This window comes from Budorcas taxicolor, chromosome 5, assembly GCF_023091745.1.
Source record: "Budorcas taxicolor isolate Tak-1 chromosome 5, Takin1.1, whole genome shotgun sequence".
Taxonomy (NCBI): Eukaryota; Metazoa; Chordata; class Mammalia; order Artiodactyla; family Bovidae; genus Budorcas; species Budorcas taxicolor.
In genome coordinates this window covers 148,119,470-148,143,703 of record NC_068914.1, presented here as the reverse complement: position 1 = coordinate 148,143,703, position 24,234 = coordinate 148,119,470, and the positions used below count along the sequence as shown (strand labels likewise).

At 47.6% G+C, this 24,234-nt stretch overlaps 1 protein-coding gene across 1 annotated transcript in view; it reads right to left on the bottom strand.

Moving 5' to 3' along the window:
* The window catches only part of ANO2 (anoctamin 2), a 335,990-nt gene that overhangs the window by 78,442 nt on the left and 233,314 nt on the right, over positions 1 to 24,234 (bottom strand). The gene's annotated exons all lie outside the window — the stretch shown is intronic.

Sequence of the window (24,234 nt, the reverse complement as noted above, 5' to 3'; positions counted from 1 at the left end):
TGTTATTTGTTCCCTCCAAAACAACTGTTCTCCCCTGGTCACAAAGGCAGACAACTCAAGGTGCAGGCTTAGCTGATGCCTTGCTATCAGTCTGGCTGAGAACCAGACTCCATCCAGTTCACCCCCTGCTCTCTTGGGACCTCCATATCCTTGACCACATCTGCCTTCCCTGCCCCTTTAGATCCCTCACCTGGTAGGGTGAAGCCCACCAGGTACGAGGGGTAAAAACCTCTGCCAATTAACTGCCACAGAATTTTAGCCTGGGCACTGGATTTGATGCTTTTGAACTGTGGTGTTGGAGAAGGCTCTTCAAGGGCCCCTTGGACTGCAAGGAGATCAGATAAGTCAATCCTAAAGGAAGTCAACCCTGAATATTCATTGGAAGGACTGATGCTGAAGCTGAAGCTCCAATACTTTGGCCACCTGATGGGAAAAGCTGACTCACTGGAAAAGACCCTGATGCTAGGAAAGACTGAAGGCAGGAGGAAAAGGGAGCCACAGAGGATGAGATGGTTGGATGGCATCATCGACTTGACGGACATGAGTTTGAGCAAACTCTGGGAGATGATGATGGACAGGGAAGCCTGGCGTGCTGCAGTCCGTGGAGTCGTGAAGAGTCGGACACGACTGAGCGACTGAACAACTGGATTTCTTTGAGCTGCCATTCTTTACAATTAGAATGGATATAGTGCCCCACCGACTACAAGGTTGCCTCGAAGGCCAGCTAAAGCCATGCTGGGGAGGATGCAGTGGAAACGGCAAAGCCCTCCATGCTGGCGAGGTAGGGCCCCTGCATTTCTGTAGCCTGTCTAACTCAGCAAGCCAGCGTTCCAGGCCCCCTTCTGCTTCTCTCTCCCTCCTCGTCAGATTTCAAAACACACCTGATCTGACCCTAGCAACAGTGCCATCTAGGCTTTGAAAGCTTGTACTGTAGGCTTCCCCAGCGGCTCAGCGGTAAAGAATCTGCCTGCAGTGCAGGAGACTAGGATTCGATCCCTGTGTCAGGAAGATCCCCTAGAGGAGGAAATGACAACCCACTCCAGTATTCTTGCCTGGAGAATCCCACAGAGGAGCCTGGCGGGCTACAGTCCACAGGGTCGCAAAGAGTCAGACATGACTGAGTGACTAAACCACCATCACCACTGTAAGCGAAGGGCCTTCTTGGCCTGAAAATCTTTCTAAAAGCCTCTGTGAGCCCATTGTGTGCAGACTTTGCGGCCATGCACAGTGGGGAGACGGAGGACTGTGGACACAGTCACTGTCCTCAGGGGGCTCCCTGTTTAATGGGATGGAAGTGATATCCATACACAAAAAGAGCTTCAGGAATCCCGTGCCAGTTCAGGAATGTGGGTTATCCTGGAAGTGAGCCTGGGTGGGATTTGAGGAAAGGAATGGTATATCTTTCTCAAGGCATGTCTGGAGCTGAGCACAGGGCTGAGGTGACTACAACGGGCCGGAAATAAGCATTAACAGCTCGGCGGTCTGTAATGACCTAGAGGGGTGGGAGGGAGGTCCAAGAGGGAGGGGATAAACGTATAAAGTGAAATGTTAGTCATTCAGTTGTGCCCAACTCTTCGAGACCCCACGGACTATAGCCCACCAGGCTGCTCTGTCCATGGAATTCTCCAGGCAAGAAACATTGGAGTGAGTAGCCATGCCCTTCTCTAGGGTATGTTATAGCTGATTCACTTCAGTCTACAGCAGAAAATAACACAACAGTGTAAAGCAATTATATCCCAATTTAAAAAAAAAAAAAGAGCTTTAAGGCTGGAGTGATTCAGTGACCAATGCTCTCCTGTACCAACGACGTCAACAAGGGATACTCGGTTTCTCATTGGCTCCGATAGAATCAGGTCTCCAGACTCTGAGCCCAGCAGACTTTCCATCACACAGTGAGAACTGCAGGTCATGACCATCCTGTACAGGTGGGACTATAAAAACCTATTTCTATTAGGACTGAAGCAAGTCCTCTAAATGAGGCCAGACATCAAATGGGACTAGCATTTCTTTCTCTCTGCCTTCAGTATTCATTCTTTTTTATTTGAGTTCTTTTTAATATTTATTTATTTATTTGGCTGCATCGGGTCTTCATTGCAGCCCACAGGATCTTTGCTATGTTATGTAGGATTTTTCGTGGCAGCACATGGCTCTCTAGTTGTGGCACACAGTCTCAGTAATTGTGGACACACATGTTTAGCTGTTTTGCAGGTGGGATCTTAGTTCCCTGACCAGGGATAGAACTCGCATCCCTTGCATTGCAAGGTGAATGCTTAACCACTGGACCACCAGGGAAGTCCCCAGTATTCATTCTTAATTTCACTCACACTGGTGGTATCTTGGCTTCCTAGGTGGCTCTAATGGTAAAGAATCGGCCTGTCAGTGCAGGGGAAGCAAGAGACTCAGGCTCAGTCCCTGGTTCAGGAAGATCCCCTGGAGAAAAAAATGGCAATGCACACCAGTATTCTTGCCTGGAGAATCTCACAGACAGAGGAGCCTAGTGGGCTAAAGTCCATGGGGTCACAAAGAGTAGGACACGATTGAGCACAATGGTATCTTACTTTGAGATTCTGATTAGAAAACTGAAGAGGGGTGGGTAGATGATAACTCTGTAGGGATTATGAAAAGAAGTCTAGGGTTATGTGGGGCTCATCTGAAGGCCTCTCTCATTATGATTATGGTCTGGGTGATTCTCTGACTCTTTCCTGCCTTCTGGCCTGGGGATGAGAGGTTCTGCCTTGAGAATCAGCAAGCCAGGTGTGCTCAGAAATGCCAGCGATGAGCAGGGAAAGGGAAGCTCCAGTTACAGGTTCTGTGTCTCCAGTTCCTCCCCAGTGGGGCTCCCTGAGTGGGGAGCAGGGCAAGGAGAGGTAGAAAGAGCTGTGCATGGTCCATGAAATCAGGGGAAGGGGCAAGGAAGCAGTCAGTGAGGATGAGACCAGGCTCAGAATGGTCCTCAGGGACAAGATGGACAGTTTTGGAAGAAATGGGAGAAAAGGAAGTGCAAGCAGAGAAGTAGGAAACACAGCCCCAGATGAAAAAGGCTCTGAAATAAGTATAATCGTAGAGGATGACTAGCAAACCCAAGGGCAGGGCCAGGGGGCAGAGAGGGTTTTGGCCAAGGTTCCTGCCAAGTGTTATCCACCTTCTTAAGGCCAGGGATGAGGTGCGTTCAGACCAGCCTCTATGCATGCTAAGTCACTAAAGTCATGTCCGACTCTTTGTGATCCCATGCACTATAGCCTGCCAGGCTCCTCTGTCCATGGGATTCTCCAGGCACCAACACTGGAGTGGGTTTTCATGCTCTCTTCCAGGGGATCTTCCCAACCCAGGGACTGAACCCCCGTCTCTTGCATCTCCTGAGTAGACAGGTGGATTCTTCACCACTAGCACCACCTCGGTGGATGCTAATTAGAATCTCCACTCACTGGCACAGAAAAGATATGACAATTCATGGCAAAGCACCATCCAGTTAACTACACTCCATGTAAAAGTCACACAACCAGCTCATGGGATCGTAGAAGAACTTGGAACTTGAACTTCTGAGCTCAACTCTTGGCTCTGATATGAGTCAAGTGGCCTTGGGAAATTCCCAGAATTTCTGTTTCCTCATTTGTTAAGTAATTATATTCCTTATATTCCTTATCTGTAAAATGCATAAACGGTAACATCTATTGTGCCAAATTATTATACCATGTATTTATATTAATTAGCCACCCCATGGAGGGGCCAAGCCAGTGCACCTGCACACACAGGTAAGCGAGAGCTCTCAGAGTCTCCCTCTTTTTAACACGGAGATGACAACACATCCCACTGAAGTGGCAGAGGTCATGCACAGATCACACAGCTGAACGCCTGGGAAAGCACTCCGTCAGCTCTAAGTGTTACTCCCTCAGTTATGTCCGACTCTTTGCAACCCCATGGACTGTAGCCTGCCAGGCTCCCCTGTCCACGGATTTTCCAGGCAAGAATATTGGGAGTGGGCCACCATTCCCTTTTCCAGGGGATCTTCCCCACCCAGGGATTGAACTCAAGTCTGCTGCATTGTAGGTGGATTCTTTACCATTCAAGCCACCAGGGAAGCCCCAACAAAAAGCCACACGAGGCCTCACACCAAAAGTATGGTCAAGGTCATGTCATGACTGTATCAGAAGCGGGTGGACAGGAAGGGCTCAGCTAACTCACCACTGTTAAGCCAGGAGCCTAGCCATTGTCTATGCTTGGGTCCTTGTCCCTAAACTACGGCTTTCGCTTCCAAGTCTCCAAACAGGAAGTAGCATGGTGACATCCACATCAAACCACAGCAGTGTCCTTTTGGCAGGCTGAGCAGCAGCAAATGCAGTCACTGCAAACGCAGTATATGAGACTCCTATTCAAGCAAATCCTGGGACGGCAACCTTGAAAAGTGGTCAGTCATCCCTGAGTTTGTATTTATTTAAATTAATGCATGATTAACATATAATAAAATTCACCTTATTAGCATGAAGTTTTGTGAATTGCTAAATACATATGTATCACGTGTAACCATGACCACAATCAAAAGCAGAACCATCATCCCCTCAGTACTGCCCCATCCACTGTGGTCCATCACCTCCCTCAGTCTCCAGCTCCTGGCAAGACCTATTCTCTGTCCCTTCAGTGTTGCCTTTTCCAAAACGTCATAAAAGTAAATTCCCATAGCATGGCTCCTTTCCAGTCTGACTTGTCTCACTTAATGCACTGCATTTGGGATTCACTTCCGCTATATTCTCAGAACTCCGTTTTCTTATTGCTGAGTAATACTTCACTGTATGGACCTGCCACGTCTAACTGAACCATCACTGAGATATGTCTGGATTGTTTCCAGTTGTTGGTAATTATGAGTAAAGCTGTTGGAAGTATCTGCACACTGGCTTTGGTGTCAGCATAGGCTTTAGGTAAATATCAAGTAGTGGAATTGCTGAGTCATGGGTTGCGTGTATCTTTGGTTTATAAGCAACTGCCAGACTGTTTTACAAAATGGCTATGCTATTTTTGCATTTTCACCAGGAACATATGAGAATTCCTTCCTCTACTTTCTTTTCTTTAAATAAACTTTTTAAAAAATTTAGAATAGCTTTAGATTTATGAAAAGCTTCAAAGATGGCACAATGTGTGTGTATGTATATATATGTACGTTTATATATATATACACACACAATTCTGCACCCAGTTTCCTTATTATGTTAGTATGGGTACATTTTTCACAAGCAATGAACCAATATTGTACCTTATTATGTTATTATTTTTTAATTTTTTTGGCCACGTTGAGCGGCATGCAGGATCATAGTTTCCAGACCAGGGACCAAACCCATGACCCCTGCTGTGGAAGCTCAAAACCTTGACCTCTGGACTACCAGGCAAGTCCCTGTACCTTATTATTAACTAAAGCTCACATTTTATGCGGATTTTCTTAGTCTTCACCTAATATTCCTTTTCTGCTCCAGAGTCCCATCCAAGAGTCCATGTTATTTTTAGCCACCATGTCTTCTTAGGCTCCTCTAAACTATGACAATGTCTGACTTTTCTTGTTGCTGATGACCTTGTCAGTTTTGAGTAGTAAGCAGTCAACGATTTTGTACAGTGTTGCTTGGTACAGGCTTCTCTCAAGTTTTTCTCAGGATTAGGCTGAAGCTGTGGGCGTGGAGGAGGAAGACCACAGAGGTAAAGCCAGACTTGCAAAGTCATGGTCGCTGTGTGGCGGTCTGCTGCCCGTCTGACCCACTACAGTGTTCTGAGTCCCAGAGAAACCATCACGTCTGAGAAGTATGCTCCGCAAATTGATGAGACTCATGAAAACTAGAATGCCTGTAGCTGGCATTGGTCAACAGAAAGGGCCCAGTTCTCCACGACAACACTCGAATGCACATCACACAACAAATGCTTGCTTCAAAAGTTGAACGAATTGGGCTTCAGAGTGTTGCCTCATCTGCCGTATTCACCTGACCTCTCGCCAACTGACTACCACTTCTTCAAGCATCTCGACAACTTTGTGCAGGGAAAACGCTTCTACAACCAGCAGGAGGCAGAAAATGCTTTCCAAGAGTTCATCTAATCCCGAAGCATGGATTTTTACACTACAGGAATAGACAAACTTATTTCTCATTGACAAAAATGTATTGATTGAAATGGTTCCTACTCTGATTAATAAAGATGTGCTTGAGCCTAGTTATAATGACTGAAAATTCACAGTCTGAAACTGCAATTACTTTTGCACCAATCTGACATCATGTTCATTTCATCACAGCAAAGGGACAGGCTATAATATGACCGGTCACTCATGATGCTTGTCAGGTTTCCCGGCTGTCCAGTAACTCTTTCCCTTCCTTTCATACTTTACTCTTTGGAAGGAAGTCACTACGTGCAGCCCACATTTGAGGGGTAGACAATTACAGTCTGCCTCCTTGAGGGGACATTATCTGTAGATTCCTTGAAGTTTCTAATTCAGATGTTTATAATGTTTTAAATTTACTTCAAGTATGAATTGAGAAAAGACACGCTCAGTTATGCCAATGTTAAACCAATACAGACTGCTCTGAATTCAGTAAAGGAGAATAAAGATGATATTTGCCTACTGCTCAGGAAGCATCATGCCTGGAACAGAACTGGATTTTGGCTTCAAAAGAAGCTAGCTGTGGTCCTCTTTCTTTGAAGAATTCTAAAGGGGCAGGAAATCAAGCCTGAATATTCACTGGAAGGACTGATGCTGAAGCTGAAGCTCCAGTACTTTGGCCTCCTGATGCAAAGAGCCAACTTGCCAGGAGCCAGCGTGAGGAACTCCACCGTGGCAAAGGTCATGAGGAAGGAGGCTTTGGCATACGCAAAGGCGGGATCAAGCCTCAGGAAACCCCCTGTTCCTGAGCATCTACCCTCAAAACCAGAGTCTGCCTACTTTACTGCTTTATGCTCTCACCTACACCTCTGACTTTATGGGGGGCTGTCCCCTACCTCTGTCAGAGAAGGAGTTAACCTACAGCTCCAGTTAATAAAATTCCTGGGCATGACAAGGGTGTCTCAGGTCAAACCTCTCTGCTGGCAGACTAGCTTGTGTGACAGGATTATCCACCCTCTTGCTACTATGTACATGATTGTTTACAACCTCTCAACCATAAACAGCACAGAGAGTTTGGAGTAGTTTGAAAGTCTTAGTTAGCACTGGGTTTTTCTAAAGATAAAAATCATGTTGGTGAAGGGTTTTCCATTTATTGGGCCAATGTTTGCTGCTAAATCCCCTGCCCTTATACATGTTAATGAATATATAACTAGCATATAGGAGAAATAAGTATTAACCTTTAAGATTAATGATGTTAAACCTTAGGCTAAGTAAATTCCTTTCTTAATTGTAACCCACTACACCCTCACCCTATAGGGATGCAACTTTATCTGGTACCTTCAGAGGGTGGTGCCTGGTTTAAGAAAAATCACCCCTGGAAAATAAGTTTCTGGTTGACTGACCATTATCAGAAAAGAAAGGATCATAAAATGTCAGCAGACCTCACAGCCAGAAGATGATGTAAAACCCCTAAGACCTTTTTGTACACATTTATATGAAGCACCTGATTTTGATAAAGGTCAGGACTGCTGACCCCCGTGTGACTTTAAAGTTTCCATTTGTCTCTATGTGTAACAAAAGGTATATAAGCAAACCTGAAAATAAAGAAAACGGATCAGTTTCTGGAAAGACTGATTCCCCCGTGTCGTTCTTTCTCGTTCTCCGTTTTTCTGGCTGAATTCCCATCTGGAGCGTGGGTGCTCACCAAGCCTGCTAATTTTGCCCTGGCTTTTAAGATCCACATGAGAGAGAGCCCAAAGAGGGGCACCCTCCGCTATTCAAGTGGGCACCGGTGTCCTACGTAGGTAGTGCAAGCTTCTTGTCTCGAAGCTTTATTGGTATCCCACGTAAACCAAGTTATTCAACCTCTCTTTCTCCACTAATTTTCCTACTACACTATTTCTTTCTAATCTCTCTTTATACTTCTAATTAAATAGCTTTTTCCTAGGACGCCAACTCCACCCCTGCTTCGAATTACCCTGGATCCACCGGGGCTAGACCCCGGCACCAACTCATTGGAAAAGACACTGATTCTGGGAAACATTGAAGGCAGGAGGAGAAGGGGACAACAGAGGATGAGATGGTTGGATGGCATCACCCACTCAATGGACATGAGTTTGAGCAAACTCTGGGAGACGGTGAAAGACAGGGGAGCCTGGTGTCTGCAGTCTATGGGGTCGCAAAGCCAGACACAACTGAGTAACCGAACAATAACAACAAAAGGGCGGGAAGTCAAGCACCATCATCATCACCCGCCTCACCCACTCCAGCTAACCACCGGAGGCCTGTGAATAGACTGGCTTCGGTTTCCATCAGAATGTTCACATACTGAGCCTTTGTTGTTGATAATATTTGTGTCAAGGGGACAGTGTCAAGGAGAGGGAATAGTGAGGCATTTGGAAATGCAATACCTGGGCTTCATCCCTGTCTCTACCTCTTTATTAGCTGAGCAACCTTAAGAATATTGTCTAACATCTCTCTGACCTCATAGCCTCATCTTCAATTGGACAACTGGTAGACCTGCCCTACTGAGCCTCAATGAGTACACCATGCATGTGACAGTATTGGGAAAATTCTAAGTTCTGTATAACTGTGAGTTGTTACTAATCCTATTTCTATGCAGGAAGCTTTCACTGAACATCAAATGTGTATCCAGCATTGTTCTGGCACTGGGCACTGCAGATATGGAGAAGGCACATTCTTTGCTCTTAGGGTGAGACGGTTGGACAGCATCACCCACTCAAAAGACATGAGTTTGAGCAAACTCTGGGAGACAGTGAAGGACAGGGGAGCCTGGCATGCTGCAGTCCATGGGGTCTTAGGAGATGCTCCAACCACTAAAAGAAACTGAGAAAGACAACACATATTATGAGATGATAGGACACACATCATGGGGACACAGAGGAGGGAGCAATTTCCTGCCTTGGGGGAGAAGGAAGACATCAAAGATGAAGAGACATTTCACTTGTGACCAAAGAATGATAAGTGTTTTCCAGGATGGAAAGAGAGATGACCATATGACCTCAGGCATAGAGCCAACTTCTCTGCACCTCAATTTCCTCATCTCTAAATAAGAGATTAAGATGAGTGTCCTTCATACAAGATTGCTGTCGTGAAGATGAAATGAGGAGGCATATGGGACCATGCATATGGAACTCTGCCTCACACAGAGCTGGACCCCAACACTTGTAACCTAACATCGCTATCATCACTATTGCTTCAACCTCCAGGGACCCTGGCCCTTATCAGGACACATTAGGTGGCATTTCCTTATCAAATGATGAGGAAATCCCAAGTTCAATGTGGACACTGCTTCCTACAGTAGAGATCTGGGGTCCAGTCTTCCAGTTCTGAAGTCACACAGCCGTTCTACGTGACCTGGTCCCACTTTGCCCTGACACAGATGTTCAATGCTCCCTCTGCTGGTGAGTCTTCAAGACCCCTCACAAACAGCATCTACTCCAGAAGCAGAGATCCCACCAACTTCACCATCATCTCTCTCTCCCTGGTTTTCTCTCCTAAGATAGCTCCTCCTCCAGGAAGTCTTCATGGCTTGATCACAAAAGTAAGGCCAGCATTTGACTGCACACCCCTCCCATCACTGACATTGGGCACCCTGCAGCTCCTATCACCATGACATTGGACCTGGGCATGGTATTGGTCCCCACAGCCCAAGCACACACAGCCTCCTGGACTGAGCCTCCAGGTCCTAGCCCTCAGCCCTGTGGGCTTGCCGGTAACTGACCCCAGAGCCCTCTAGAGATAGAGACAGACTTTTGGGAAGGGTGTCAATCTAGGAGGGCAATCCTGACAAAGGGCTGGAGGCAATGGCGTGGCACAGCACCCAAGGCAACAGGCATGGGCGAAGTCCAGGGCAGAACATAGTGTGATTTGTGGCTCAGATGGAAAGCATTCTCAGTTCCTCCTGCTGCTTGGTGATTTCAGCAGGCTCAGAAATACAGACTCTGGCTCCCTTCCTCCCCTCCTGAGGGCCAGCCTGCTAACTCTGAGCCTCTGCCCCCAGATGGCGGCTGTTTCACTACCTCTATTTCCCAGCGGGCGGCCTTGGCCTCCCTGGGTTCCAGGACTGGGCTGAGCATCTCTCCCTCCCTGACCCCAATTCCAACTATCTTATCCAGTGTCCTGCCTGGAGTCGGACCAAAGACAGCCCCTCCCTACCCGCTCTCTAAAGGGGCACCCCTTCTAGATTGTGGTGATGGAAAAGGGGGCTCAGGTGGGTTGCCCCTAACAACACATGAGAGCCCGGGGCAGCCATGTCATCGTCCCTGTCCAGACCTCCTTGCCTGTAAAAGGAGGAAGCTGGGCTGAAGCCACCAGGGCCCCCCATGATTACTATACACATGAATCCTTAATCTATAACCTTATTTACAACATCACATAACGACCGCAGACTCGGCGGTCAGAATATATCTAAATCCAATGTCGAGTGGGGCCTCTGAGGATTGATGATCTTGACTCTGGCCCCTCTTGAGCTTCATTGCTAAGCATGCAATCCCTTTGTACTCCATTCCAGCCACACTGGCTTCCTTCTTGTTCAATGAACATCACCAGCTCAAGACATGAATGAGATCTCTCCTCTTCTATCTCTTTACCCACTTGGGTCCTCTGCTCACCCTTCCGTTCTCAGTTCTAGCATCATCCTTCCAATGAGGCCTTTCCTAAGGCCCCAGCCCATCCTCTGACCCTTATTATGCTCTATCAAAACTATGACTATCTGAAGTTATCTCATGTGTTTATTTATCTCCTCTCTGCCTCCTTTAGGAAAATAGAGGCTTTGTGAGGGCAGGTACCTTCTGTGTCTGGCTCCTCGCTGGACTCCAGCACTGAGATCGGCCTGGCTCTGGGAGTGCACTTGCAGCTGGGGCTCAGTGGGTAAGGATCGGTTTGGAAACAGTAGCCTAGCTCAGCTTTGAAATGCCCAGTGCACAGAAGATTGGGATTGAGCATTTAGCCTCTGGTGGGTTGAATCTAACTTCACACAGGAGGAGCCCACAGTACAATTCTTTGTCCCTGCCTCAGGCTATGATGCCAAAACCTAAGGGGAAAATAAAGAGACTTCTTGGTAACTTTTCAACAGTTTAAGAATAGTTAAGGGCACGTCCTATTCACAATAGCCAAGACATGGAAACAACCTAAACGTCCATCCACAGATGAGTGGATTAAAAAAGATGTGGTACATATACATGATGGAATATTACTCAGCCATTAAAAAATCAAATAATTCCATTTGCAACAACAAGAATGCAATGAGAGATTATCATACTAAGTAAGTCAGGCAGAGAAAGACAAATATCATAGACATTGCTGATATGTGTAATCTAAACTATGACACAAACGAACCTATCTATGAAACATAAGCAGAATAAGGGACACAGAAAATAGAGTGGTCGTTGCCAAGGAGGAGGAAGATGGGAGTGGGATGGACTGGGAGTTTGGTATTAGCAGATGCAAACTGGGAATATATAGGATGGATAAACAACAAGGTCCTCCTACTGTATAGCACAGAGAAATGTATGCAGTGTACCGTTAAACTATAATGGAAAGAATAAGAAAAAGAATACGCATATATGTATAACTGAGTCACTCTCTTGTACAGCAGCAATTAACACAACACTGTAATTCAACTGGACTCCAATCAAAAAAAGAGTTGAGTGCATATCCCACAAGCATGTGCTGATAAGGACAGTTTTTCTGCAAGGAAAACAACCCAGGGAGAAGAGTCAGCCTCAGTGACACCCAGCTGTGTTCCCACTTACCCCCTGCCTCTAGGCAAGGAGGCGCTCACCACCCTGGACTCACTGTGAAGACCTTGTGATGGAGACCCTGCAGTCACTGAGCTCCTTCTAGTGTGTCTTGTCCGTTCAGGTCACACATTACTTCTCAATTTAACCAACAAGCCTCCAGCTTCAGTTTGGGGCCTTTTCCTTATATCCTAGCCCACAGAGTGGAAAACATATCTGTAGAATATTTGTTTATAATCTTAAAGTTATTCGTGAAATCCCCCCTTATTCCTGCTCACTTCAGGCACAATAAGGTTTTGTAACCCCTATTTTTTCCCCCAGATATTTTCGAATTGTGATGCTAGAGAAGACTCTTGAGAGTCCCTCAGACTGCAAGGAGATCAAACCAGTCAATCCTAAAGGAAATAAATCCTGAATATTCATTGGAAGGACTGATCCTGAAGCTGAAGCTCCAATACTTTGGTCACCTTATGCAAAGAGTTGACTCATTGACAAAGACCCTCATGTTGGCAAAGACTGAAGGCAAAAGGAGAAGGGGGCGACAGAGGATGAGATGGTTAGATAGTATCAGTGACCCAATGGACATGAATCTGAGCCAACCCCAGGAGATAGTGAAGGACAGAGAAGCCTCGTATGCTGCAGTCCATGGGGTCGCAAAGAGTGGGGACTGACTCAGTGACTGAACAACAACAACAAATAGACATGGAAAAATATCCTTGCCGTGCACCCCTGTCTACATCCATTCCCTCTGGACCATGATGATGCTCTAAGGAAGCAGCTATACCTCACTGTGCTGGATGAGGGGATGGATGGATGAGAGGATGGCTGGATGAAAGGGGGTACCATCCTTACAGAGTACCTATCAAGAGAGGCTCACTGTCCTCCACTCAAAAGCAGAGATGTGCAAAAAATGACATCAGGAGATGTGTTGGTAATTTCTATTTAAAGATTAGGCAGGGGGCTTGGGGAAGAAGCAGGACCTGAGTCCTGGAGGACAGGAAGAAGAGAGCTGATGGCCCAGCTCCCAGCAGAGGCTCAGACTGCAGAGAAGACAGGCTGCCACAGTGCAAGAGGAGGTTTTAGAATGGGATGCCCTGGGCAATGTCACCAACTCTCAGTTGGCTAATCATCAGCATCATTTAGGTGACTTCTCAAAATAAGTCTCTCAACATACCTTGGCCCAATCCCAGATCTACTAAGTCAGAATCTTGGGGGTGACAGAATCTGTTTTTCAAAATGCTTTATTGGCGACGCTGCAGCTAAGCCCAATTAGGGAAGTCCTGTTCATGGAGACTGGCTCCCTGCCTTGCTGCATTTGCTCCAGGGCCCGTATTCCTGTGGTTTGTCCCTCTGTGAACAGATTCTCTGAAAGGCGCTCACAGAGTGGAAACAATCTTGAAGACAATTCCCTCATGTGCGGTGTTGACATGGAATTCGTATTGTCAGCGGCATTGCTGGTTCCCACCCATCCCCACCCCCAACCCCCACCATCTGCAAGCTGGCTGTAGGGCCAGAGCCACACCGATCACACCTGAGACCAAGGAGAACCTTCAGGTCCATTGTGGGTCCCAGCAGCTCAAGGAGTCAGGAGGCAAGAACTAAGGGTGGGAGGACCGCCTGCTCACTGGCCACACTTGGGACCAGCAGCCATAGCACTTCAATTATCAAACCAAACCTAGACAGCATCTCAGTATCTTACTTAATTTACACAGCTACATCTCATATTGTGAATTTATTGGACTTTAAAAGTCCCCACATAAAGAATCCTAAAAAGTGCTTGTAACTTAGTAAGCACCGGGTAAAAGATGGCTGGATGGCTGGTTGGATGAATTGTGGATGGATAAGGGTGAAAAGTGGTGAAAGTGAAAGTGTTAGTTGCTTAATCATGTCTGATTCTTTGCAACTGTTTGCCTCAGTCGTGTTCAACTCAATGCAACCCCATGCATTGCAGCCTGCCAGGCTCCTCCGCATGGCATTCTCCAGGCAAGAATACTGGAGAATACCGGCACACAGGTTCTTTACCACTAGCTTTACAATCTGGGAAGCCCAAATTGCAGCCTGCCAGGCTCCTCTGTCCATGGAATTCTCCAGGCAAGAGTACTAGAGTAGGTATCCATTCCCTTCTCCAAGGGATCTTCCTGATCCAGGGACTGAACCGGGGTTTCCTGCATTGCAGGTAGATTCTTTACCACCTGAGCCACCAGGGCAGCCCATGAATAAGGGTACCATCCTTTAAAGGGTATCTGTTAAGAGATGCTCACTGCCCTCCACTCAAAAGCAGAGATGTGCAAAAATAGACTTGGGAAATGTATTGGTAAGTTCCATTTAGAAATCAGTAAGCCCTTTGCAAGATTTCACTTGCAAATGAATGAATAATGAATCTCAACATCATCCATGTGTTTTGGTCAGAAGAGTAAGGACGCTTTGTCCATGGTTCTGTAACACCATCAATCAGTTCTGGGTAGCCCATGGTCACTGTTATACCATGGGTAGGCGGTTAGATGATACACATCTGAAACTGTTTATTTTTTACTGGGACTGCATGAGAAACATATTTGCAGGGACTTGTAACAACAGTAAACTGGCAAGAAGACACTGTCATTAACTCTCCTCGGGGTGTTTGGCGATGCTGCACGCAGCCAGCAGGCAATGTTTGTTTTTTGGTTTGGTTTCAGATTTTGTTAACTAATAGAGAAGAAGGGTTTGTGGTTCTTCCTCTTCATTAACAAGCAGGGCCAGGACCAATGGAAAGGGAGCCCAGCAAGGAAAACTGGGTCAGACAGGCAGAAGCACTTCCTGGTTCTTCCTCAAGCCTGGGGTCCCCAGATCAAGGGAGGTGGCCTCTACTATCCTTCAAAAGAGTCAACTTCAAAGTCGGCCCTGGCTCTTCGTAGAGACACAGCCAGGGTCATGATAACATATGAAGTGAAAGTGACAGTTGCTCAGTGGTGTCCAACTCTTCGCAACCCCTATGGACTGTAACTCTCCAGGCTCCTCTGTCCATGGGATTCTCCAGGCAAGAATACTGGAGTGAGTGGCCATTCTGAGTCACCACGAAAGCCCATGATAACACATGATTCACTAATGTATTCTAAAATCATTAAGTGAAATAATCCATGAAATGTGCCACACCACCCACACATGCGGTAGGTGGAGGGAGATCAGCTCCAGCCACAGGCCTTTTCTTTAGGTCCAGGGCTCTCTGGCTGGGAGTTGGCTCTGTCCTTCCAGGCTAAGGACATTCTGGCCAGAGACACAGGACAGTGATAGCGCCCATCCTGGGCATGCCCACGCTCAGCTTCACCTGGGTTCACCAGGCTGCAGCAGAGAAAGGGATGCGGGGCCAAAGAGAGGAAGGAAAATCCAAAAAGGGGAGGACTTGGAGGGGGGCGGTTGCTCTGTGGTTGGACGTGCAGGTGGTCTCTGCTGGCTTCCTCCGGGGTCGCCATCACCCTCTTGGGGCCTGGGATGAGGCTGAGCCCAGGGAGTGCTACTGAGCATGCTCAGTGCATGCAGGCACCAGCCTGGGAGGGCAGGTCTGGCCCTCATGAACCTAGCTCAGGCAGCTGCTGCGTGTAACCACCCCCCACGCCACCCGGTAAGGAAGGGAGGGACCCAGGGCCCAAGGCCCACAGCAGAACCTCTGCCCTGCCGCACCTCTCAGAACTCATCCTTCCCCCTCCCTGCTGTGCCCTTTTCTTCCTCCTGCTTGAGTCTGGGGAGGAAAACATCAGGCAGTTACCCCAGGGATGCCCTATAGTCACAGGCTCGCGGTCATCACTGGCTTGTGTTAAGGATGCACCCTGGAAGTGAGGTCCCAGCTCCAGCTTTACTGTGTGAACATTCATGAGCCAAAAGGAAAAAAAAACTTAAGTTCCTCACTATCAAATCTTATTTTGGAAAGTAAGATGATTTTCATTTGTACATCTATCTTCTTGTTACCCCATCCCCCCCACAGAGTTTCCAATTCCCCAACAAAGCTGGCCACTGATACATTTTCACATGAAGACTCTTTGGTGGTGGTGAATTAACCTTGGGACTGCCCTGGTGGTCTAGTGGTTAAGAGTCCATCTGCCGGTGCATGGAACATGGGATCAATCTCTGGTCCAGGAAGATCCCCTGGAGAAATGAATGGCTACCCACTCCAGTATTCTTGCCTGGAGAACCCCATGAACAGAGGAGCCTGGCATGCTACAGTCCATGAGGTCTCAAAGAGTTGGACATGACTGAGCAACTGAACAACAAGTGGCACCTCCTCCGGTGGAGCCTTTCTTCACCTAAGTGTGGTCTATTAAACAGATGTAATCAGAACTCCTCATTCCTGAAGAGATTATACAGATATCCTTAAATCTAGTAGTCAACTTTCAGAATTGTGTAAAGGCAAGCAGCAATTGCCATGGTGCCAGGATTGCGATTTTTGGAAACACTGATTATGTTTTATTGAAGGCAGCAACTAGGAGTCAGACAGAGTTCCTTCACACGCTCTCAGCGCTTGGTTTGTGCTGTGGGCATGTCCTCATTGCTTTATACTTTTGATTATCTATGTGTCTTGTTGTACACGAGGAAAAGGGGAGCTCCCTGAGGGCAGTAGTTGTATCTAACTCATCTTCTACTTCCTGGAGGAAGTACAGAGTAATGCACGAAGCGTCTCATGAACTGAACTGGACTTGCTGATCTTTCAAAAACAGTAAGCCATTGTGTCCGTGCTTCCCTGGTGGCTCAGAGGTTAAGCCGTCTGACTCCAATGCAGGAGACCCGGGTTCGATCCCTGGGTTGGGAAGATCCCCTGGAGAAGGAAATGGCAACCCACTCCAGTATTCTTGCCTGGAGAATCTCATGGACAGAGGAGCCTGGTAGGCTACAGTCCTCGGGGTCACAAAGAGTCGGACACGACTGAGCGACTTCACTCACTCACACTCACTCACAGCCCCATAAACAGGTTCTATTTAAACTGTGAAGTCACATAAAATTTTACAAGTCTCCTGTTCCTTCCTAAGAAGATATCCAAATGGGAAAATCAGTAGAGGCAGGGGAGCATGGAGCCACAAGATCACACGTGGCGTTTGGGAGGTCTGGATTCCAGTAAGAGCCTCAGAGTCCATTGTGGCCAAAGGACCTAAGACAAGTCCCTTGACCTAAGACTATGTCTTCTCATCTGTTGGACAGCAAGAAATACCATGCCCTCTGGCCACTCACAGATGTTAGGAAGTAATAACAAGTATAAAGCTCATGCTATGACAAGTTCAGGGGCTTCTCTGGTGGTTCAGCAGTAAAGAATCTGCCTGCCAATGCAGGAAAGGCTGGTTCAGTCTCTGGTTGGGAAGATCCCCTGGAGAAGGAAATGGCAGCCCACTTCAGTATTCCTGCCCGGAGAATCCCACGGACAGAGGAGCCTGGTGGGTTACAGTCCGTGGGGTCGCAGAGAGTCAGACATGACTGATCAACTAACATTTTCTTTTCCCACACCCTCATTGAGTTTGCCATCTCTGGGGAGATGACTGGCCTGCATGGCTGACATCTGCCCTCTCAGAACCACACTTGCTCTCAGAAAGCGGATCTTGGAAGGCCTAGGTTCACTTCCAGGGAAGGTGGATCACTGCAAAAAAGTCAAGAGATGAGAGAAAACAATTTTTTCCACCTTTCTTTCCTGCACAAAGGATCACTTTCCACACTTCATTGGAGAAATTCAAGGAATGTGGGGATTTCTCAAAGCCATTGTCATCCATGAGCATCTGCCAGTCCCAGGCAGGTGTCCCTGGAGATTCCAAAGGCGTGTCCCACACAGGCCTGCCTCTCAGAGACGTCCTCAAATCTGCTTGTGATCTATTTTAATTTATTAGCTGACCTTACAGAGACAACATCATCACAATAGTCTTCAACCTCAAAAAGATTCGCTCTAGAAAGAAGAGGTCTGTGGATCACTTCTGCATAGGAAGTGTGTGTGTGCATGTATGTACGTAGGTATGTGTGTGTATGCATGCATGCATGCATGTATATATGTGTTTGTATGTATGTGTATATGTGTGTATGTGTGTATGCGTGTGTGTGCTTATGTGTGTATATATGGGTGTGTGTATGTATTGTGTGTATGTGAGCATATGCATGTATGTGTGTATATATGTACATATGTTTGTGTGTGTGCATGCATGTGTATATGGGTGTATGTGTGCATGTGTGTGTGTATTGTGCATATGTGTGTGTATGCATGCATGCATGCCTTTGTGCATGTGTATGTGCACGTGTGTGTATGTGTGTGGAGGCAGAGGCATAGATGGAGCTGAGCACAAGAGAACACATTTTTCAAAGGCCACCCTTGGGACGTGCCCATCAGCAGCTCTGAGGAGGCTGCAGCTTGCATTTGTTTGGAAATTCAACCCCGGGATGTATACAATTTTTCCCAAATAACCCGTTGAAGGGAAAAATGACAGAGTGTAAGTGACACCAAGAATACTCGAAAGCAGGGAGACACAGACAGCCATCTCCTTTACTCTGGTCATGTTGTGCCAAAGCCCACGTCCTGGAAACCTCTGTGCTCAAAGAGAATCACCAGTTGGGTTGTGCCTGGACATCTCGTGTTTTAACTTTTTCTCAAGCTCTTGCAGCCACACGTTGGACGGCCCAACCAGAACATACCAGCGAGCCTGGAAAACATTACCCGTCACCCTTTCCAACCTCAGAAACTCCCGAGTCTCTGGTGCCTGCAATGTGACAAGTTGCTTCTACACACATCACACTGGCTGTCTCTTCCAGCTGGGGGCTGGGAGGGATGGCCCTTACAGTTTCTCTCCACTCTCTCACCCTAAGTTCTACCTCGCCCTCTAAGTTCATGAACTCTTCGAGCCATGCCCAGATTCCTCCTGTGTCTAGTTCTCTGTGGCCTTGCCAAAGCGGCCAAGAACCAAAGGCCATGAGCAGAACAAGAGCTTAACCTGTGACCAGGCTCACCATCCTCCAGTCCAAGGATGTGTACAAATACGTCACCTTAAAGATGCTACCGCCAAAGCCAAAGCCGAGCCCTTTACCTGTGTTCCCTGACAAGGCAGGAGATGCTGTCGGTGCCCTGTGTGGAGGGGGCTGTTCATGCCCCGAGTGGGCAGGGACTGTGGATGATAACCGAGGCCTGGCCCATTCTGTGTTCTGCCCTCTGATCACTCCAGATGTATGGTAGAAGCCAACACAACCGTTTACAGCGATTATCCTCCAACTTAATTAATTAATTAAAAATAAAACACATTGCTAGTAAAAGAAAAAGCAAATGAAAAGCAGAGGCCTTGGGTTGAAGAATTAAACCTTCTGAATCCATATTTCCTTAAGCTGAATGCTTTCTTTCAGGTCAGGTTTGTGCTTGGTGTGGAGAACCCCTGATGTCAGCTACCTGGAGTAAGGGAGTCTGCTTTTTAAATTGTTTATTGAAGTGTGGTTGATTTATAATATTGTGCCAATCTCTGTTGTACAGCAAAAGGACTCGGGTATGCATATATATACATTCTTTAAAAATATTATTTCCATTCTGATTTATTCCAAGGATTGCATATATGTCCCCTGTGCTATTCAGGAGGACCATTTATTCATTCATCTGTGTAGCAGTTTACATCTGTTAACCACAAACTCCCAGCCACCCCTCCCCAACTCCGTCCACCTTTGCAATCACAAATCTGTCCCCTATGTCTGTGAGTCTACTCTGTTTCATAGGTAGGCTCATTTGTGCCATATTTTAGATTCCACATGAAAGTGATATCATACAGTATTTGTCTTTCTCTTTCTGACTCACTTCAGTTAGTATGATAATCTAAGCTGCATCAGTGTTGCTGCAAATGGCATTATTTTGTTCTTTTTTATGGCTGTGTAGTATTCCACGTGTGTGTGTGTGTGTGTGTGTGTGTGTGTGTGTGTGTGCACTTGCACACATTTGCAGCCCACACTTGCACACATGTTTGCAGGAATAAGGAAGCAGAGAAAGCACCAGAGACCCAGAACATGGAAAATCTCTGTCAAGAGACCTGACACTAAGGAAGAATGTCCACCTCGGGCAAGAGTTGAGAAATGAATGAGTTAAAGACAGTGTGGGGAGGGCAGGTAGAGAGATTATGATCAGAAAGAGGCAACAATGGTGTCTTAGAAAAGGCCATGCCAAGATTACTTCCCTACAGTTTTGAAGTTCTACATAGTATCATATTTGGATTTCAGGAAAGTTGTTATGAATTTAATTTTTAAGTAGGTAATGTATCGAAGGGCTTCCCTGGTGGCTCAGTGGTAAAGAACCCAACTACCAATGCAGGAGACACAGGAAGTGCAGGTTCAATCCCTGGGTCGGGAAGATCCCTGGAGGAGGAAATGGCAACGCACTCCAGTATTCTTGTCTGGAGAATCCCCATGGATGGATGAGCCTGGCGGGCTACAGTCCAAGGGTCACAAAGAGTTGGACACAACTGAGCGACTGAACAACAACAACATATCAGAATCCCAGTGCACCCCTGGGAGGTGGCTTCCTCCTTTGTGTGCCCCCCACCTGCCTCTCTGCTCCTCGAACCACAAGCGCTATTATTCATTTCTCGACTAAGCTTCCAGGGTGGCTTCTGAGCACAGAAGCAAGGACAAGTGTGTATGCGCGTTTACTCATGTTTTCTCCCTTTTCTGCACAACAGGAAGTGCACGGCACACTTTGTCCAGGGCCTCTGCTGAGGCTTTGAAAGGGCTGGTGTGTCTTCGTGGTCCAGCTGGAGAAGCAGGGAACTGGATGGCCCCGTGCCACGGCAGGGACATGGCACAGAACCAGAATTGAGTTCTGTTGCCTCCCTGGCCCGGGTCCCTCCCACCGCGTCGCCCGTCTCTGGGTCTGCTGTCCTCCCACGCCAGGAAGCACTTCTGAAGTCCTGGCAGGCTGCTCAGAAGCAGTTTGTTCTCTTAAGTTGTTTAAGGTCCCCCTTGGCAACCTTGCACTCACTGCTCATTTATTCGGCAAAACGTTTCCTCATCCATCGTGCAAAGGTAACCCTGAAGACCTCTGCTCTTTAAGTGACTAAAGGACCTAAGCATGTGAAAGCCCCAGTCCAGGACTTGGCAAATAGCAGCCACTTCAAAAAACTAAATATTAGTTAAATCTGAATGACCACGAAGTTCCAGTGAAATAGAACCCAGATTAGAGGATGAATCATAAAGAGGAAGGGATCTGGCTTCCTTCTGAGCCAGCCCAGGATGAAGTCTTTCCCAGGCCAGGGGTCCTTTCCTTCTCTCCTGCCAGAGAAACAGAAATCACACTCCGTATTCAGTATTCATTTGGGGAGCATGTGACTCTCATGGTGACCCGCTGGCAATGATCGGGCCCACTGATGGGGCTGACCGGAAGGAGTGAGTGGGTCAAGTGTGCATCACGTGGCAGAGCAGGGGGTGGGGAGGGGTGGGGGACCCTCTCCCAGGGCCACCATCACTACCCCTTCCCATCCTCCAGGGACAGCCATGGTCACTGACATGCTCTCACCAATCAGAGCATCTCTGGTCTGTGATCACCCTGCTCTGGGAAATCACGTTTCTTCAGCACCAGCTTTGCTGCTAAGTCACTTCAGTCTTGTCCGACTCTGTGCGACCCCATAGACGGCAGCCGACCAGGCTCCCCTGTCCCTGGGATTCTCCAGGCAAGAACACTGGAGTGGGTTGCCATTTCCTTCTCCAATGCATGAAAGTGAAAAGTGAAAGGGAAGTCGCTCAGTCGTGTCCAAACCTTAGCATGGACTGCAGCCCACCAGGCTCCTCCATCCATGGGATTTTCCAGGCAAGAGTACTGGAGTGGGGTGCCATTGCCTTCTCCGTAGCACCAGCTTTAGTCAGATGCAAAAGAGAGAGACTCCCTCCCCCGCACTGGAGAAAAATAAATGACAGAGATTCTAAAAGCGAAGGATTCTCTGGGAATGAGTTGGAGGGGGGGCCCTGCTGAGTTTCACCAGCAGAGATCTTTGTAAATCTGGTATAGCTAATGGGCAAAAGAAAGGAAGACTGCCCTGGGCTGGTAACTTTCTGAATTAGTCTAAAAGGTACACATATGTCTTTTCCAGCCCCCCAGAGAATCTCAGTTCATGTCCCCAAAGAGTGACCTGCCACTGCATATACACAAACACTACTCATCCTTAGAAAACCAGCTCCTTCCAGTATTCTTCCATTTACAGCCCATCATTACCCCTCTTTTTCTACTGTGCTTCCATACCAGGTGAAGTCTCCACCACACTGCAGAATGCCTGATTAGACTCCCTGAGTGCAGGACCACTTCTTAGTGGCTGGGCTTCTTCATCTTGTCTCAGCTTAAATCAGGCAAACTTCCTGGTTGACTGGCTTCTTGCAGGGGAACAGATTGCCAGCATCACCTCCACTAGGCCCTCAGATCCTCAAACCCTTGCCTTTCTCATAGGAAAGAGGCAGTGCCCCAACCCTTCTCCTGAAGTCCTTCAAGAGGGCGCCACACTGGTCCTTGTCCACCTGACCCAATGCCTCTCCACCCGCCAGGTCAGCTCTCAGATCTGCTCTCAGGCTGGGCTGCAGCAGTAACTCTGTCCTGGGAGCCAGGAGTCCTGGTCCCAGTGTCAGCTTTGCGATCATTGCTATAGGATCTGCTCCATTCTGGACCTGAGTTTCCTGTCTGTAAAATAAAGGGTCTGTGGGACTTCCCTGGTGGTCTAGCAAGATTCTCATGCTCCCAATGCAGGGGGCCTGGGTTCAATCCCTGGTCAAAAAATTAGATCCCACATGCTGCAACAAAGATCAAAGATCCTGCTTGTTGCAACTAAGACCGGGTACAGTCACATAAATAAATAAAAATAAATATAAAAAATAAAATAAAAGTTCCATGACCTTTACATTCTCCTCTGCCATGGCCATCCACACAGCTCAGGTGTGCTCTCCCTCCTCAGAGCCATGGAGAGCAGGACACGCCCACTGCCAGCTGAATGGCCTTCCTAAGGCAGGGGGGTCTGTCTTTTCCCACCCCTTCCCCGCTTCCCTGGAGTCTGCACAGTGACTGCTCCCCAGACCTCCCCTGGACACAGGGGTCCTAGCTCTGGAGCTACATCACTTTTTCCAGGAGTTTCTCCTGGGTACCATTCCACTCCCCTTCCTCATCAGGGCCCCTCTCCCTGCCAGGGACCAGACACACTGCTCCTCCCTGTCACTGGGGGAAGGGGGCCACAGGACAGCAGGCTTCTTAGCAAGAGCCACCAACGACCTTTCTGGAAGGGGAAGAAGCTCCCTGAGCATTCAGACACAATGGTAAGGAAGGTTCAGAGGGTGTCTGCCACAAAAAGAAGCTCTCACAGATGAGCGGGGAGAAATGGAAAGAATTCTCCATCTTGGCTTGGCCAAGGGACAAACGTGCTGGGCCATAGCCTGCAGTAGCCAGGGGAGGGACAAAAAGATAGCACTCTGTTTGGATTGAAGAGCATCACGTCTAACAGCAAGAGGAAGCCTGGCTCCCTGTTCACAGTAATTACTGGGTGAGAAAGTCAGGTCACAAAATACAGCCCATCTGATTTATACAGCAGACCCACAAACACACACAGAGATTGGAAGGCCATACGCCAGAAAGTTAACAGTGATCACGTGAGGCATGATTTATTTTCGCTTTAAAAAAAAAAAAAGAAATTATCAGTGGTTTCGCATTTTTCGGCAGTTAAATAAGGACTGTTTCACAAAGAGGAAAAGTAGATAGTAAGTTATTTTTAAGTGCCCCTTGACCTAAGATTTGAAAAATAAAAATGCTAAAAATAAGACGTTGGTCCCTGTTCAAATGCATCACAAAGCCAACACCAAACTGAAAATAAAGACACATCTGAGCTGCAGGCACTGAAGAAGAGACAGGGCTTCTCAGGACGGAGGAATGCAAGGTGTGAGAACAGGCAGAGGTCCCAGGAGACAGGCGGGGAAAGTGGGTGGTGCTCGGAGGCCCCTGGAACCCACTGGAGAGGAGAACAGGGCACGACGTGGAGGGGGGCAAATTCCAGTCCATGCAAAAGTCAGACCTACAGGAGACACATGGGTAATGCAACCAAAATGCCTCAGAAAGCAATAGGGCTAAGCCACTCAATACTCAGAATATAAGCATAGGGAACGCTATTCTACCCCTGGAAGTCTGGAGGTTCAAGCCTTTTATTATTTACTCATTGTTAACTCTGTTACCTACATGGACCTGGCATCCTGCTTTGAGGAAGAAGAATGCTCACAGCATCCATCATCCATCAACCTCCATCCCCCTCGGTAACAGGTGACTTTGCAGAAAGAAGAAGGATGGACCTTCTGCTTCTGCCGAGCCCCTGGTCAGGTATGCCGGGTGCACCAGGGAACTTCTCTATGCTGCCCCCTCCTCTGAAGTGCCGAGGTCAGGAAGGTCACACCCAACTGCCTCCCTTGGCACGCCATCGCGTC